Source organism: Pseudonaja textilis, chromosome 3 (assembly GCF_049901715.1).
Source record: "Pseudonaja textilis isolate UNSWEBS1 chromosome 3, rPseTex1.2, whole genome shotgun sequence".
Lineage (NCBI taxonomy): Eukaryota > Metazoa > Chordata > Lepidosauria > Squamata > Elapidae > Pseudonaja > Pseudonaja textilis.
The window spans coordinates 152735522-152746410 of record NC_141992.1 but is presented as its reverse complement, the minus strand read 5'-3'; the positions used below and the strand labels follow the sequence as shown (position 1 = coordinate 152746410).

Below are 10889 nucleotides of genomic sequence, written 5' to 3'. Positions count from 1 at the left end.
TTTAGCTTAAAACATATTTAGGAAAATCAAGTACAGGCTTGGTATAGCATAGAGCCAAATATGATTCATATGCACAGCATAACTTCCTTAAGCATGGATATTCTCTATAAAATTATATGTTATGGGCTAACTCCCTTTTATGCTGCACTACTGCCATGGTACAAAAGAGAAATTATTCAGAGTTATTATCAGTCCCTAAACAAATTATCCCCAGGTTGTTCTTTATATTTACATTTTAAAAAGATATTGATGAATCAATTTGTATAGAGTTATTACAACCACAAATTTTTGTGCAATTTTCTTTATCCAGGAATAGCCACCTCTGCTGTTCTCTATATTGTTTAGGCAGTAAGCTGCATCTTTTCAGCATAATTCCCAAACACTAGCAATCTTTGGATATCTGCGAAATATAATTCAGTCTAAATGATCTCTTTGGGAACACTATAAGTATAGCTTCAAACATCTCCTTACATTCACAGGATTTCACAACTAGCGGAAAAAAAATTACAAAGGTAGGGTGGATATTTTATTCTGAATAGTGAACCAGTGCTGGGACTCAAATAATTTAACAACCAGTTCTTTACCCGAATGATTGGCTGGGTGGGTGTGGCCATGGTGGCCATGGCCAGGGGGTGTGACAGGCAGCACTCGGCCTCCTGCACCCCCCTGAGAGCAAAAATGGGCCATGGGGGTGTGTGCTGCACCCCCACATCCCATTTTGGGCCTAGTAGACTTCCCTGCAGCCCCCAGGGAGGCTTACTAGGCCGAAAATAGGCTGTGGGGGTTGCACCGCTCCTCCCATGCCTGCTTTTGGGCCTAGTGGGCCTCCCTGCACTTACCTGGGAGCCAAAATGGGGTGCATGGGGACTTCTGGAAGGGTCAGGGTGGAGTCAGCCAGCAGTTTAACAACGGTTCAGCTGAAGCTGTGTGAACCAGTTGAATTCCACCACTGTAGTGAATCCAGATTTCTTCCTCAGTTTGTTTTTTTGAGAAAGATTTTGGATATTTAAGTCCTGTTCTTCATTATCATCATACAGTCTATCAGAGGGGAAAAGACAGAGTTCTGTCTGAAAAACCCATATCTTGGGATGGTGTTTAAGGTCAAAGAAATAGTTCAAAGCCTTTCAATATTTCAACTCAAACAAAATTCAGATGGAATCATAATAAGACTTATTGTTATGCTAAAATGCAGTTACAAAATGTTTGTTAGAATTTAAAGTTGTCAAGATTTCTCCATAAAGATTATTAAAAATCTTTAATTTGCATTTGACTCTAGAATAAATAAATTCAATAAATTCTGTGGTTCAAAGTGCTTCTGATAAAGTCTTCAAAAGAACAATGTCTCCCTCTAGTGTTTAATTACAATTATGTTTATTATTTTGTAGACATTGAAAATACTATGATATCTGGATGCCATTCTACTCAATCTAGAAACCAGGTCATTTTATTTAAATCCACAAGCACTCCTAATAGTAACAAAACATTGATTGACAAAGTCACTAAAACTTACAGCACATTCAACAGCCTATAAAATGATTAAGATTCCTAAAAAGAACTACTCAATTTACAGGACCCTGGCCACCTCTCATTTATATGACAGCAAATTAAGCCAATGGCTTATTAGGAATTGACTGTTACTCCTTCATCCTCAATTCAATTTAACTGTCTAAAAAGGGAGCATAAAACTAGAGAAAGAAAAATATCACATTAAATACACACACCCTAAAATATATATAACCTGATACTGAAAAATTCCTCTAACTAAGGAAAGGACACAACTAGCAAACGTGGTGAATCTGTGCAAAGGTCCTCCTGGCCACAGCTGTTATCTGCTCTTTGAGTTGTGAATCAATCTTGACTGGGGAGGTGCAGCCCTATCCAAGACCAAAGATGATGACATCCCCACCTCAAGGGTTCCAAACAGCCACAACCACTCAGTCTTTCTAGGATTGAGCCAAAGTCTGTTTTGCCCTGTCCAGATAGCTTCCAGACAAGGGTCAATATGCTAACAGCTTCACCTATGCATTTGAGACTAGAGATATAAAGTTGGATATCAACAACATACTGATAATACCATAACCCGAACTGGTGGATGACCTCACCAATGGTTTCATGTAGATTTTGAACAGGAACAAGAAGGGCGTTGAACCATGAAGCACTCAACAGTGACAGACCCAGACACAATTTCTTTTCCTCTGTCAGCACTGACAGGAACTGGCCACTGGCCTCCTATTATTAACTCCTGCAGTCAGTCCAGAGGATACTGTGGTCAATACTATTGAAAACCAATGGGAAAACAAGGAGCACTAGGCAGGACGCACCCCATCCCAACTCTGCCAAAGGTGGTGGGTATGAGTAATACTGTCTCTTTACTGTATCCTGGCCTGAAGAAATGAATCCAAATAATCCTTTTCCTCCAAGATCTTCTGTAGATATCATCCGACCACCTTTCCCACAACATTTGCCATAGATTGGAAACCGGCCAATAAATTTCCAACAGGGAAAGGTCCAGGAATAACTACCTCAAGGCTAGACAACCTTCTCTATCAAAATTGCCTCATGAATCCATCCTATTGTTACCTCGCAGGCTATTTAACAACCCAGGAGGGGCCAGGATCTAACAAACAGTTGGCAGGTCTAACAGACAATTTTTGTCTGCCATGTCCTTGTACAGGACAGATAACATCTCAAGATTGTTCCCTGAGCAACTCTTTTAGGAATTGCTTAGTCAGAGTCCAACTCTCAGTCAATCTAAGCAACTTCCTCTGCCAGATAGCATGACTATTCCTCACTGTTACCTGGAGACGATCCTGTGGTCCAAGCCCAATCAATTGGTTAGTCTAAACAAGGCCATTTGGTGGCTATTGATAGATGCAGTAAGGGTGGAGAAATGGTAACATTTTGCCATCCTTATTCCCATGCTCATATATGGTCTCTTGCTTGTGTTCTGTCAGATTCTTTTTTTTAAATATATTTTTACATTGCTTTAGACATTGCTTCTGGCATTTCATCTCTCAGAGCTCTTAGCAAAAACAAGGAGTACCCTGATATTGGCACACATAGTCTGCATAGAAGCAACCCAATCTAGGACCTCCTTCACATGAAGCTTATTGGGACAGGAAACTTCATCATTAAGTGATTTGATCATAAGTTGCACTGCATTGCACTGCTTAGCAATGAAGTTCTGGAAATCCTGGTTGCCCTAATGTAGGAAATAGTATAGAATCTCTCAATGTAATATACACCCTTGCTAAATTGTAAACCATCATAAATAAACTCTCATTTAAATAACTTACTGAATAATTCTTTTAAGTGTCCATATCTGTGAATAATTTGAAGGGCAACCCTAAAATTGGTAATGCTGTTAATTGGGATTGTTAACCCTAACTACAAGGAAACATTCTGTATATTGATGAATAAATTGAAAACAGTTATTAAATGCAATAGTTTTAGTGTATAGCTGTAATGAAAACCAAGATAGGTCGCATTTGCTTAAAAAAAAATTACCACACCACACCCTGGAACAAGTTGGATAAAGAGGAAATTAATTGGGTGACCTGTGTAGACTGCCCATTGTTAGTTAAAGTCAAGATGGTAAACAAGAACATAGACATCGACAAAGAAAATACAAGCAACTAAAGAAATGTACCAACAGGGGTAAGGTCAAAAGGGATAAAACCAATTTAAATTAATAGTAACAGGAGTTAGAGAATCAGCTGGGTATTCAAAGTCATATAGAAAATTGCTAAACTGACCCATTCTTTGCATCTGTTTCCATTATAGGAAATATACAGCAAGTGCTTATGCCAAAAATCAATAATTTTGGGAAGAAGCACCAAAAAATTAAGACAATAGTCTTCGATGATCCATCAAAATTTGTAAAGCATCCTTAAACTGGCCTCTGTATTAGGAAATTGCTAAGAGGCAAATTAAATTTCAGGTTTCAAATATTCATTTTCCAATGTTTGAAAAATATTATAATTATACAGCTGTTCCAGAGTTTACAAAAATTACAGATTGCAGCGAACTTGATTCAGGTAAATTGGTGGAAAGAAACTGTTAAAATACTCATCATATGGATATAAAAGGGCAAATCCTGCTAAAAAGAATCAATATAGCTTCTTAAATGGTGCGGCCTGATTTACTAAGCTATTGGAGTTATTTGATAAGTGTCAATGAGAAGTGAAATAAAGCAGTTATAATTTATTGAGAGTTTCAATAATGCTTTTGGCAGCTGTAAAAATGATTTTCTGTACTGAGCACTGATGATTTTCAGCATCAGGCAAATATGCAGCTTAATATTAGGAAAATATGATCAATAACAGACTGTAGAAGTGTACCAAAATTATAATACATCTTTCCAAATTGCTAATTAGTCTTAAATGCTGCTACGATTCTGACTGATCAAAAGCCATGCTCCATGAAACTACATTAATTCTGCATTAAAACTAGCTTTAGGTTATTCAGCTGTTAACTGAGTTTTGCCACATTTTATGACCTTTCTTGCCACAGTTGTTAAATGAATCGCTGCAATTGTTAAATTAATAACATGGTTGTTAAGTGAATCTGGCTTCCTCCATTGACTTTGCTTGTCAGAAGGTCACAAAAAGCAAAGTTTTAAACCAGAACAATAGAACTGGTAGCTGCAGATTGATAGGTTCTCTAGTGTTTGGGTATGGCTGGCGGAAAATTATAATCAAATTATAACTGGAGAAATTATTAAACATATGGTATAATCATGTCAACACTAGTGAATTGTTCAATTTTAATTGCATTGTATTCTTATTCTGACTTTTTGGAATTGTTACATCCAGCATGCCAAAAGTCAAGAGAGTTGCAAGCTCATGGAACAGAGCATTAAGTCGCAGAATGCATTACCTTTCCAGAGAAGTTTCCAAAAGGATGAGGGATGCTTTTATGTGTACAAAAGTAAGAAGTAGCTAAATGGACATAATAATATAAGTTGCCTTAAATCGCTGATTGTTGTCCATTGTAAAGAGGTAAGAAGTAATCAAATGCATAAAGTAAGAGGTAATCAAATGCATAAAAAAGCAAGTCCTGCAACCTGACTTGGAGAAATAATTTTTTTTTAAAAAAGCCAGCTACTCTACTGGCCCACAATAGTAAAAATAAATGCAGAATCCACAATATCCAGTAACTGACAAAAAGCAGTAAGAACAACTATTGCCTAATCAAATCACCACTGGGAGAACTTAAAAAGAACCACAGGACCTAGGTGCTTATTTGAAGAGGTCCATCTCACTTCAATTCTTCAATTTATATCAAAACTAGTGCTAGCATGTCTTGGTTTTAAAATATGATTTCCCGCCTACTACATGCAAACTGTATGCACAGAAAGTGTACTAAGCATGTGGGCTATTTATAATGAGTATAATTATTCATTAAGGCTTTTGTGTAAGGAAAAGGCTAACACTTTTAAGACTGATTCAGAAGAAAAGTGGAAATTTACTTGTCAAAAGAATTTTCATGGTTCAATTCCGCCTGTCTTTTTTTGCAGTCCAAGGCATGATTTGTTCCTTGGATTCATTATATAATTTCTTCAAATTAGAATTTTTTAAAAATATTTTTGCTGAATTTTAGGTTTAATGCCATTACATTGTATTCATGATAGTTTCTGAAGTTTGAGAGACTGCCTTATTAATATCCTCATTATGCAAAAAATCCTAGTGTGGGAAGATTCACTAATCAAGATATGATCTTCTAATATTTATGTTATTTTGATTAGGAGAACACACAGAACTTTCTTAGCTTCTGTATATAACCTGAATGCATACAAATGGAGTTTCTGATCAATATATTCTCAGAAAATTATATTTCTTAATGATGCAGATATTTAATGATGCAGGTATGAGTTGAGATGGTGCAGTGGTTAGAATGCAGTATTGCTGACTACTTCTGCTGCCTGCCGGCTGCCTGCGGTTTGACAGTTCGAATCTCACCAGCCCAAGGTTGATTCAGTCTTCCATAACTCTTTCCAAGGTCAGTAAAATGAGGTCCCAGATTGTTGGGGGAAATATGTTGTCTCTGTAAACCACTTAGAGAGGGCTGTAAAGCACTGTGAAGTAGTATATAAATCTAAACGCTATTGCTATTTCAGATAGAGTTTGGAAAAAATACATATTGTTATGTCATTCCTAAATTGTTAAGATTTACTGCTACAACAAAAAACAGGTTTTTTATTACTTTAGAGGAGTCTTTTTGCTAAACTAATTAGTAGAATTAATTAATAAATTAATTAATAAAAAGAAATATAAAAATAAGCATTAATTAAATAATAACCACAATAACGATAGAAAAGAATCTGGGAAATTAGGATACATGCGAAGGCTTCCTTGTTAATGTAAGGACACAATATCAACTAATCCACAACAAATCAAAAGTTGAAAGACAATACATAGCAACACCACACTGCTGAAAATCAGGTGGTATGATAATTATTTTGGCCAAGTTGGGAACATTTCCAGTATCTTGATAGTCCAAAATACTGGAGATATAGCCAAGAAGACCACACGTATGTTTAACACTCAAATTTCTTCAGAATCATAGTAATGGCAGCTCAAAGTGAAACAATAATAGGAGTATTCTGTATTTTTATAATGTTATAATACAGTGATGGCTAACCTTTTTGATTTCCTGTGCCAATAATTATGCTCGCGTTCATGTGCTCTCGTACCAGCACCCAGAAGGCAATGCATGCGCCCCCTGGTCCCATGTGCCATGTATCTCTGCACATGCGTGTGAGACCCCCCCATGTGCCCCATGCATCTCTACCCATGCATGTGCATCCCCCGCACCCCCGCACCCCCTCATGCATGCCAGATACCTGACAATCAGCTGTCGGGCAGGCAGCATGCGTGCATGCGCAGTGGGGCTCTTCCAGGCAACCTCTCACGTGCCGGTAGAAGTGGCTCTGCATGCCACTTCCGGCACGTGTGCTATAGATTCGCCATAACAGTTATAATAGGAATAGAAGAAAAAAATTAAATGTAATTTATATAGATGATTCAAGGGAAGAAAATTCACATCAGTATGACTGAAACTTTTTAAAACATTTACCAAGATACCAAGGTATATTCTCCAACAAGGTCATGGGGACATGTCAACTATATATGCTTCCTGTTTAAGGATGTCTTTTTATCCTTCAGGACTATCTTTACCTTCAACTTTGTCAGAAGATGGAAACATCTGCCAAGGATGTCAATGGAGACATTTGCATTCTTGATTTAGGTGACCTTGAAGTCACAGATAAATCCCCAAGTGGCCTCAACATCTGCCCAGAAGTGCTATATATACATACATATATACATCCCTATTTCTGCCTTTTATCTCCTTATTGTTCATGTGAATGCACCCTTATACCCAGGAGTGGGCTTCAAAAATTTTAGCAAAGTCTTCTCTGCCTGATTGCTGGGTGAGTGTGGCCATGGTGGGTATGGCCTAGTCGGTCTCCTGCACCATGGCGCGGGGCATTTTTGCCCTCCCCGGGGCTCAGGAGGCTCTCTGGAAGCCGGAAAGAGGCTCATTTCTGGCCTTCCCGAACTTCCGGGAAGCCCGTTTTTTTGCCCTCCCGAGCCTCTGCATGTGCCCTGCACTTACCTGCATCCAAAACGAGCCATGTGGGGACTTCTGGGAAGGGTGGGGTAAGCAGGGCCAGTCAGGAGTGGAATTTGGGGGAAATCCTGCACAGAATCTTAGCTAGAGGCTCTCCTGAACCCCTGTGATCCCTCAGCAGCCCTCTCCTGCTCATACCCATGTCCTGAGCCTTGTTGGCTTCTTCTGTTCTTTTTATTTTCCTTTCATTCCTGCTTAGAGTTTTGATGCACTGATTTGCTTCCCCATCTCCTTTTCTTAAAATTTTTGCACTCTTTCTCTTCCCCACCCTCTAAGGACAAGATAGAAGCTGCGACATTTTGCAACATTTGGAAGTCCTTTACAAGCTGTCAAGCACTCCTTCTGGAGCTGCTTCTCAACAAAGCAATAGCAAATATGTAAATATACAAATTTTTAAAATTATAAGTGCAAGTCTGGTGTGATGTTGTTATTACCATATACATCATCACAAAAGTTTTCTTTACTTGTTCAGTAACTGTTCAAAATTATGATAACACTAAACAAGAAGGAGTCCACAAAGTTGTGACTGTCACAATATCCCACAATCAAGTGATTGCAATCCAAGCACTCAGGTATCCACCTCATGATTATGATGTTGCACTAAACAGTGGTCATATGATTGCCATTTGTGACTTTCCCTGCCAGTTTCTCATAAGCCAAATCATTGGGGAACAGGGGAGGTTGCAATATATATCACTCCTGCTAATTTTTCTCTGTACTGTACAGTGGGGTCTAGGACAACTCACTGTGGCCAGCTTGCCATGGCCAACTCATTGAGGGACAACTCGCCACAGGGCAAGAGTTACACAAATATCTAAGAAAGGATGGAATAGAATCATTTTTTAAAAAGGTGCCAAAGGACAGAATGAAATGTGAATGACAACAATTTAAACCATTTTAAAATTATTTTTATTAATAATTTAATAAATTGAATTATTGAATTGTCCCTCAGCGAGTTGTCCCACAATATGATGGCCATAGTGAGTTGTTGCATGGTGAATTGGCTGTGGTGAGCTGGCCGTGAGAAGTTGGCTGCAGCGAGTTGGCTGGGTGAGGTGGCCCATTCTGGCACAATGTGCAGTATTCCTCCCTGCCCTGTCTGTAGTGCACACCTGGCCACAGCAAGTTGTCACCCACAGCTCTCATTGGCCTGCTGCCTGAAATCCTAGCAGCTCAGCAGCATTCCCTGCTACCCACATGCAACCCTTGCTGGCCATCCATGCTCCCCAGTACTCAACTGCCACAGCCCCCACCTTCAAAAAAACCTCTTCCCATTCCTTACCTGGGACTTCCATCTCTTTCTGCTTAACACCAAAATGGTTCTGGTGATATGACAGCAACTAGAATTGCTGTCACTAAGCAATACGGTCATGTGACATTGTGATAAATTTATGACTGTATCTCCTAATGACACCAATCAGTCCCAATTGCTGTTATAAATCAAGAACTACATATATTATCAATAAAAAAACTAATCTGCTGAGCATAAGCAGTTACAGAGTGTTCTGATCATATGCAATTATTAGCAATACTTCACAAAGATCAGACAGTCAATACAAAGTTTTAAGGGATATCTAAGGAAAATCACACAAGTGACTGTGCAGGATATGAAGGGTCACTGCATTCAAAGGACCAAGCGATCAAACAATCCATAATAAACTATTAAAGCCAACCTCTTTAACACATTCTTTGGCTCAGGATTTGTAAACAGCAATGGATCATGCCCAGTATTTCCTAGTCGAACCACAGACAACTACAATGATCTAATACATGTCGATTTTACAGTAGACAATGTTGAAAAAGCACTATGCAATCTAAAATCACCTCTATCTATTGGACCAGACGGAATATGTGCTTACTTCTTTAAAAAGCTATCCACTGCCATAGCCAAACCTCTAAGCATAATCTTTGAAAAATCTTTCAGGACCAGCTCCTTGCCAAAACTATGGTCACAAGCCACAGTCATCCCCATCTTCAAAAAGGGAGACCCCAGCCTAGAGACCAATCTCCTTATGCTGCGTCACCTGTAAAGTCATAGAATCAATTATTAACCAATCCATTATCCTCCACTTAGAGACAAACAACCTACTCTCTAATAAACAATTTGGTTTCAGAAAAAAACTATCCTGTAATCTGCAACTCTTACACTGCAAAAACATGGACTACACAACTCGATCAGGGAGAAGCAATAGACGCAATCTACATAGACTTCTGTAAAGCCTTTGATTCAATGGTACACAACAAACTACTCCTAAAACTAAAATCTTATGGTACCTCTGGACACCTGCATAACTGGATAGAAGCATTCCTGTCAAACAGACAAATTGTCAAAATTGGGAGTGTCCTATCAAATTCTATACCTGTCAACAGTGGTGTCCCCCAAGGCAGTGTTCTAGGACCAACTCTCTTCATACTCTACATAAATGACCTCTGTGATCATATCAAGAGCAACTGCGTTCTCTTTGCTGACGATGTAAACCTATTCAACACCACAGACAATACTGCTACCCTTCAAAAAGACCTCGACTATGTATCAGAATGGTCAAACAAATGGCAACTTCAAAACTCAACAAATAAATGCTCTGTCTTACATATTGGCAAAAACAATCAGAAAATAAAATACAAGCTGAATAAAGACCTTGTTGATGATCCAAACTCTGTCAAGGATCTTGGAATACTCATCTCTAATGATCTAAGTGCTAGAGCCCATTGTAACTACATAGACAAAAAGGCATTAAGAATTGTTAACCTAATCTTATGTAGCTTTTTCTCTGGTAATATTACACTAATAACTAGAGCATACAAAACATTTGCTAGACCAATACTCGAATACAGCTCATCAGTCTGGAACCCACATTACGTATCTGTTATTAGCACAGTTGAGAAAGTCCAGAAATATTTCACAAGAAGAATTCTCCACTCCTCTACTCGTTGCGGAATACCTTATGCCACCAGACTCGAAATTCTAGACCTAGAAAACCTAGAACTATGCTGCCTTCCGTCCGATCTAAGTACAGTATATAAAATCATACATTGCAATGTCCTACCAGTCAATGAATACTTCAGCTTCAATCATAACTATACAAGAGCAAACAATAGATACAAACTCAAGGTTAATCGCGCCAAACTTGATTGCAGGAAATACGATTTCAGCAACAGAGTGGTCAATGTCTGGAATACTCTACCTGACTCTGTGGTTTTTTCCCCAAACCCCAAAAACTTTAACCTTAGACTTTCTATTATTGACCTCACCCCTT

General features: G+C 38.6%; 1 protein-coding gene across 1 annotated transcript in view; it reads right to left on the bottom strand.

Moving 5' to 3' along the window:
* Positions 1-10889, bottom strand: part of DLGAP1 (DLG associated protein 1) — a 284261-nt gene that overhangs the window by 34481 nt on the left and 238891 nt on the right. The gene's annotated exons all lie outside the window — the stretch shown is intronic.